The sequence below is a fragment of the Phaseolus vulgaris genome, chromosome 9 (genome assembly GCF_051622355.1).
Source record: "Phaseolus vulgaris cultivar YP4 chromosome 9, ASM5162235v1, whole genome shotgun sequence".
Classification (NCBI taxonomy): Eukaryota; Viridiplantae; Streptophyta; class Magnoliopsida; order Fabales; family Fabaceae; genus Phaseolus; species Phaseolus vulgaris.
The window spans coordinates 8702538-8711133 of record NC_143506.1 but is presented as its reverse complement, the minus strand read 5'-3'; the positions used below and the strand labels follow the sequence as shown (position 1 = coordinate 8711133).

The window sequence follows — 8596 nt, the reverse complement described above, 5'->3', positions numbered from 1 at the left end:
AGTTGTGGGGTCTCGTACTGATAGAAAAGAATATATTAATTTAGTTTGAATAAAAGCACAATAACTTATAAGAATTACGAAATGAACTTACATCATCATTAGACGTAGGCTATAATGTGTTGTGGAGTAGATAGTATGTTTAATATACCATTGCATGTAGGATGCATTATCACATAAATGATCATTTCTGTTGAACTAAATTGCTTTAATTACACGGTTATATTGGTCACTCCAGATTGCTAGCTACCTTGCTTAATGTTATGGTCAATATCAACTAGTTTTTCCTTTCATGTCCTCTTCGTGTGTTTTATATAGATTTGTTGTTGGCATGAGTAAGTGGTAAATTATATTAAAATGTATAGGTTTATCAGATAATTGAAGTGAACAACCTGTTTAGGTTGCTGGTAATCAAATTTATTACGTAATTTAGTAACTATAATGGTGGGTGTGTTACTCATTTACATCATTCGAGGCTACCTTAATATTAATTATGTCAGACTTAAATATGATGACTTTTTCACGGCAAGTGCACCACGTTGTCAAAAACTAATAATTTGTCATGAGGACGAATATCGAACCCACAAGGAACATTTGAATAATCAAGTAAAAATTTCACTAAATATAAAACAGAATAATACAAGTTTGTTGAGATTTGTTATGATGAATAATTAATTAGAAAACAAGTCAAAGAGTTTGTTGCTTCAATTGGAAAAATAGGGATAGAGGTTGATCTTTCTCACTCTTTTGTATTTTGATTAGCATGATAATATTGTGTCCTTTGATTGATGTTGATGCCCGTATAAAAATCATTTATATTGATTCTTCGCATATAAAATTATTAAGATGCTTCCTAAATATCGATTCTTCGCATATTTATATAAACAACTTATTATTAAGATCAAACATTGATAACAATTAACATTTTAAATCTATTCCTAGTATTTAAATATGTTAAGTATTATCATTTAGGTCAGAACCTTAGAAGTACTTTCTAGTCAAATTTAAGATTCTAGATCACGGTAAACCAAGCATTACAAACAAAAAATTAATATCAGACATCAATCAAGAAAAAAATATTATGTTTAGACATCACCTCAATACATAAAAGTTTGAACAGATTACTACCAATCTCAAATGGTAGAATTAGCCACACATGATGACTATTACAAGAAGGGAGAGCATGAAAAGAAGATTATGAATGTTTCTCCTTGACTGCCTCCTCTAGGGTTTCTAACACTTCCTATTCTCCCAATTGGATTACAATTCACTCAATGATGTTTTCCTTATATCAATCTCACACCCTAGGGTTATGCCTCAAGCCTCCTATTTAACTTAATTTGCTTAGGCTTAAGTGACTTATTGCTTGGGCGCTAATGGGCTCGCTTGGGCGAGTTTCACGTAAAACGACCCAACATTACTGAAGCAATCTCGCTCAAGCGAGCTCAAGAGAGAATGAGCTCGCTTGAGCGAGATCCACTAGTGACATCTTGGCTTTTTAGAGTTTGGGCGGCATTAGTGATGTTGGTGCATTCCAACTTTCCCTTTTTAGCTTTGTATATTCTCCCTTTGCCTAGTTATCTCCATTTTTCCCTAGAATCCTGAAATTAACACAAATTTGGGAATAAATCGTTCTTATTTAAATTAAAATCACAAAATATGTAAAAAGGTATAATTTCATAAATTAGGATTTATTTTATACTAATTTTAGTAATTAATACCCACAAGTGTCTATATTTTAATATGAAATATTACTGAAATTTGGCACTTATCAAAATACCACAATGGTTCAAGTGTATGGTAACAACAAAGCTTGTTATTTGAGTGCAAACCAAAATTAAAATAACCTACATGTGGGAAAGCAAACTCTGCAACAATATCTTCATCACTTAGTGATTCACTAGAGGAGCAAATGCATGTAATGCTGTTCCAAGCCCAACATTGCAAAAGTAACATGCAACCTCCAATATTGTCTTGATTGAAATCTATTCTATGGTGAAAAGCACGATACATACATGCCAAAACAATTGAGTCACAACTGTAATTTGACATTTATTTAGGTCAGTCAATAATAAAGAATTCATCAAAAGGACGTCATTGGTTGATCTATCAAGCATTAATAAACTTTCAATTATTGATATTATGTGGAAGCTTGTGCATGTTGTGCTATCAAAACATTATCTGCATCATCCACAACTTCATGAAAAAATTGTCTAGCCAAGACAATTTGATTGGATTTCCCTTAACCACTCGTGCGGGTGACACTGAACCTAACAGTTGTTCGCATAATGAAACCAAGTCACCATTACCACACCAGTGACAACTTCTCTATCAATTGGAAGATCGAGTTGCATTGTCACATCTTCTAGTGTAATTATCGCCTCTCATAGTGAGAAATGAAATATGTGAATTTCTCTTGTCCACCGCTCCAATAAAGCTTACACAAGTGATGGTTGATCTTGATATGTGTAAAAATTAATAATTGCTGAAATCCAACATGATGAGTACAATTTTTCATCTGTTTGTGAAATTTGTGGTGATATATGAGAATCCAAATAACATGTCGTCTAGTTAGAAAAGTCTTTTATTGCCCTTCTTTATTACCTTAGTGACACATTTATGTTGGAGATGTAATAAAGACATATCAACCCTAAATCATTGATTATACACTACAAGGAAATAACAATTTAGTCACCGAATTTAGTGACCGAAAATTAGTGGTCGCAATTTGCAACTGAAATAGCCACCAAATACTCGTAGTGTCAAATTTGCGACCGAAATAACGACCGACTGAATTATTAATCATGTTAGTTAGTTTTGCGACCGAATCTGCGACCGAACATGAGAGTGACAAAACTATTGGTCACTAAAGTGGTGTTTGTTTCGAATAAATTGGGAATAATATATCTGTGACCGAATTAGCGACCGAATATGTTTATTTTTTAGCCACCGAATTTAGTTCGGTCGCTAAATTTTATTGTTTTTTTCTGTCACCGAATTAGCCACCAACTTTCTTTTGGTCGCTAAATATAAATGTTTATTTTTGCCACCGAATCAGCCACCAAATTTATTTATGTTTTAGCCACCGATTTTGTTTCGGTCGCTAAATATAATTATTTATTTTTACAACTGAATCAGCCACCAAATACGTTTTTTTAGCCACTGAAATTCTTTTGGTCGCTAAATATAATTATTTATTTTACTACTACTATTAATAATAATTCATTTTTATTTTAAAAAACTATACCTTTGAATATTAATGAGTAGTCATCCATTTAAAAAATAATTAGTTATATTACTGATTTTTTTCTCTATTTAAAAAATATGTGTCAATTATATTTATAATTTCTTAAATTTAAATAAAATTTATTAAATATTGTTTTTAAAATATCAGCTCAAATAAAAATTCTAAATAAAATTACATAACAAAATATTATTATTAATAAAATTAATCCTTTAAAAAAATAAATTACGCTACATAATTAAAATTAAATAAAATGATCTCTTTAAAATAACTTCAATTTTTTTTAAAAAAAAAAATTCAAAATTAAATTGTAAATCAGTTTTTAATTATTAATTTTTTTTATTAATAACAGTTTTTTTTAATTAAAAACTATTGGGTAAGTATATGCAGTTAGAAATTATAAAATATATTAGTATGAAAAATAATTAATTGATTAAAATATCCACATTTATTATCATATATATTTAAATACTTATTTAATATTTATTTTTTAATTTTACATAAATACTATATTTTTTAATTATATAAAGTGGTGGCTTCATTTAAAAAGAATATGACAATTAGATAAAACATTGCCCCCTATTCGGGTTCTTGAATCCTCAAATTGAAGAAAAACAATAAGTACGAAGAGTTTTCACTCATCGCAGACAAGAGGCAAAGTGTCGGAAAAGGTAACGATCTTTACAGTTTTTGTGGATATTTTTTGCTTTTCATTCTTCCACTGTAGTTTTAATTTCTTCGTAGAAAGCGCGAGCCATTTTTTTCACGATTTGCTTTGTTTTTTCTCTACTGAAAAATTGTATTACTTGGAGTTATTATTGGGTTAATAAGTAAACTTTGTGATTTCTTCATCTTGCAGTTATACGTAAGTGACAATTCGTCGTAGCACTTTTTATCGATTTTCCTTCTTAGAACTATACTTTGAATCATGCTTTTTTACTGTAACAAAACTATGCTTGTTATTGTCAAGCCATGTTTGCTCAGATTCTTAATAAAAAAGATTTGTGGTTTATTTTTTCTTGAAGCACTTGCAATCTACGTGTTTGTGTTAATGCTCAGTTGGTTTATTTTCTTATTTGTTACATTGAGATGTTCTTTTGGCATGATTGAGCCTAATATTGGGTATTAGTCCAGCTTGTTCTACTGATTTGCTTCATATATACAGCATGAAAATAAAAATGACATGGCCGTAGATATTATCCTAACCCCGTACAACCTTTCGCCTTCCATGTGCATAAAGAGAGAGTTTATGTTTTTGACAATCTTAGTTTCAGGTCCTTCAAATCCAAAGCATAAGATTGATGTGTTCTTGCAACCACTTATAGATGACTTATGCACCTTGTGGACTGAAGGGATATTGACTTATGGCGTGTCACTAAGGCAAAATTTTATGATGAAAGCTGCTTTGATGTGGACAATTAATGACTTTCCAATTTACGGCATGTTATCGGGTTGGATGACTTCTGGTAGACTTTCTTGCCCTATATGCATGGAAAGAACAAAGACATTTTATCTTAGTCATAGCCACAAGATATCCTTTTTTGACTGTCATCGTCAGTTTCTTTCACCTGATCATCAATTTAGGGAGAATAAAAAGGCATTCAAGAAGAAGTTTTTTTAGTCTGATCCCCCTCCTCCACGTTTGTCTAGTCTTGACATTTGGAATAAGGTTGCACACTTACCAGTTTGCACTGAATTGCAAGAACAAAATATTCATGAATATGGTATTAAACATAATTGGAAGAAACAAAGTATATTTTGGAGGTTGCCATATTGGAAAACTTAATTTTTACGTCACAATATTGAGGTTATGCACACAGAGAGAAATGTGTTCATGAATGTGTTTGACACTGTAATGGATATCAAAGGAAAAACTAAGGACACAAACAAGGCTAGATTGGATGTAGCACAAATATGCAATCGAAAAGAGTTAGAGTTGAAAGATATTGGTGGTGGCAAACTTATCAAACCAAAAGCAGCATATACATTTACAAAATCCCAAAGAGTCTTTATTTGTAAATGGGTTAAAGAACTGAAGTTTCCATATGGATATGCTTCCAATTTGGGTAGATGTGTTGACCTTAATCAAGGCAAGTTACATTGAATGAAAAGTCATGATTGTCATGTGTTCATGCAACGTTTGCTTCCAATTGCATTTGACGCATTACCAAAATCAATCTGGAAAGTTCTTATTGAACTTAGTCTTTTCTTTAGAGAATTAAGTTCCACAACACTAAATGTTGAACACCTAAGAGTTATGGAAGAAAATATTCTTGTGTTATTGTGTAAATTGGAACAAATATTTCCACCAAGCTTCTTTGATTCTATGGAACATCTTCCAATTCATCTACCTTACGAGGCAAAAGTTGGTGGTCCAGTCCAATATCATTGGATGTATCCATTTGAGAGGTATAAAATTACTAATCACTATTATAACATTTGTTGCTTATTTATTTAATATTTAAAATTATGTACATCCATATTCTTTTTTAGGTTCTTACACTCCCTAAAAAGAAAAGTAAAAAATAAAGCGAGGGTGGAAGGCTCTATTTGTGAAGCTTACTTGGTGGAGGAAACATCTACATTTGCCTCATTTTATTATCCTAATCATGTTGAAACAAGAAGGACTAGGATCCCTCGTAATCTTGAAGTAGGCGAGGGTTCTTTGTGTGCTCCTCCTATTTCAATTTTCAATTATCCAGGAAGAGAAATCGGAAAATGCATGACATATTATCTAAATCAAAGAGACTTTGATGTTGCCCAATTGTATGTTCTTCAAAACTGTGAAGAGGTTCAACCATACCTTGAGTAAGACAATGTTCACTCGTTTGAAAAAAAAGTTAAATTATGTTGCATGAGGTTTGAATAATCAATTTCTTTGTTGCAGTATTTATGTTGAATATTTAAGAGAGATTAGTCCTACTGCTTCAGAAGCTCAAATTGACCAATACATTTCATCCTATTTTGCTACATTGTTCAAACAATATGTATGTTTTTAATTTGTCTTTTATACAAATTTTACTTTTAGATAGACATTGTGTAATTTATAACCTTTTGTTTAGGTTCTAAATCCAGAAAATAATATTGAAGATCCATTATTGGTTAACTTAGCATGAGGTCCTAAGAGAAAAGTTCAATCATGGTCTATCTATGTTATCAATTGATACAAATTTCACACTGTTCTTTGGCGTGAAGGCATGAATTCCACTAACTATGGTGTTTATGTACGAGGAATCAATGGTCAATCAAAGTCAGATTTTTATGGAATATTGTCTAATATTATTCAATTGGAGTATACTGGCTTTCCAATAATGAATGTCATTCTCGTCCAGTGTGAACGGTTTGATAATACTCCTAATATAGGAACCAAAGTAGATAAGAACTATGGGATCGTTCAAGTAAAAGAATCACGAAGATATAATAAAGCATATGATTCATTCATATTTGCACAACAGGCAGAGCAAGTTTATTACACCAAATATCCAGAGGGACACCAAGGTTGGTTGGGAGTAATTAAAACAAGAGCTCTGTACCGCCCTGGTAGTCGGAAGTGATGACGTGGCACCAAGCCACAGAGTAGGCGTGTGGATAAGGCGCCAGAGTTGTAGAAGGGAAGGAAGTCAGGTGGTTCGTGTAATCGCCAGTTATTAAGTTGGCGTGCTCCGATCTTCAGCATGCCAGGCGATCGCCTAGTTGAAGATGAAGTCGCCAGATGTGAACTCAGGCGACCAAGTGATTGGAGATCGCCAGGACAAAGCACATCGCCGAAGATGAAGGTGGTGCAGATTATGAAGGCGGCCGGCGAGACCACAGGGAAGGTGTACGAGGGCACCCTAACTCGCCCGTTTCAGTAAAGATCGCACTCCCAAGTTAGCTATGCATTAGGCAATACCATGCATAAGTAACTTAGCCAAAAAGAGAATCAGAAGCAGCGCCCAAGTCAAGGAGGCTCCAGATGATGGCACGTGTACGACTGGATGCGAGCCACGTGTCCAGGTCTGTAACTGCCAGGAGAGAGAAAGTGACCAGGTATATAAGAGTCCTCAACGAACTTTCTGAGGTACGCACGTTCAGATTATACTCTTTACGCTTGCGAGTTCTAGAGCTTACTGTGAGAGAGAACATTGCACGGTTCCTTGAGATTTCTTGAGTGTTCTTGCTCTTAGTATTTGGTGGTTCTGTCACTGACTTGGGCGTTGGAGTGCGATCGGCCGCAGCGGCGCCGCTCTGTTCTTTTGCAGGTTCTTGAGGTGGATCTCGAAGAAGAACGGACGCTTGAAGCGGTGCGCACGTCGATCCTTTGACGAGGCAGGTTCCGGTGTTCTGGTCAACAGGCAGGATCAAGCTCCTATTAGAATAATTGATAACACAGTAAGTGAGGTTGAGCATGACACTCCATACCAAGATGATGAGCTTCTACAACTTGAAGTAGTGCTACATGTGGATCCAAAATTCATTCATGATTCTCCAACTGATGTTGATGGGGGGGAGAAGAAGTAGATCTACAATTACTAAATGAAACAAACATAGATGAACAATACGAGGAGGAATACATTTCAAGTGAGGATAACATTGAAAGTGATTTCAGTGACACAGATATCTTTTCGGTAATTCATGCATTAAAATTGATTGTATACCTTGTCCAAATTATGTTTAACATTAATTTTATTGTGGTTTCCCATAATGTAGTGAATAACAGGGAAGATAACTGACATATTTGGTTGTAGAAAACACAATCAGGTTTGAGTCTTTTGATCATGATTACTTTATTTGTTTATTCAAAATTGATTAATCCACTTTGATTATTGTATTAATTACATCTTATATATGTAATATTTTTTACTTGCAAATGACACCAAGGGGTAGAGGTGGTGGTCGTAGACCACCTAATCGTGGTGGTCGAGGTGTTCGTGTTGATGATATATCTTTACCCAACACCAACATTCGCCCTTCATTTGTTCTTCCAACAACTATGGAGTCTACACATCCTATCTCTGAAGGACCCCCACTTCCTACATTTCACGAACAAGATATTGAACATCATGTAGGAGAATCAAATCCTACTTCATTTTCTACAGAGTCAACTATGAATCAACCTTCACCAATACAAGACTCTCTTACACCTAACAATGAGTCTGGCAATGTAGTTGATCAAAGACCCAGGATTCATGCAGAAAGAGGAGAGTAAGTATATTTTAATCTAATTATAATTCATCAATATGTTTTGCTTTTCATATATCATTTTGACAATATGTTTTGAATACAGATTTTCACCAGCAAATGGACCTTCCAATGTAATCTCACGAATCATCAAGCAAAATATGATGAACCCAGTCCCACTTGGAAGAAGGTTCG

General features: G+C 33.7%; 1 pseudogene; it reads left to right on the top strand.

Annotated features, from left to right (window-relative positions):
- Positions 1-4424: 4424 nt before the first annotated feature.
- On the top strand, positions 4425-8337 carry LOC150025142 (uncharacterized; annotated as a pseudogene).
- The last annotated feature ends 259 nt before the right edge of the window (positions 8338-8596 follow it).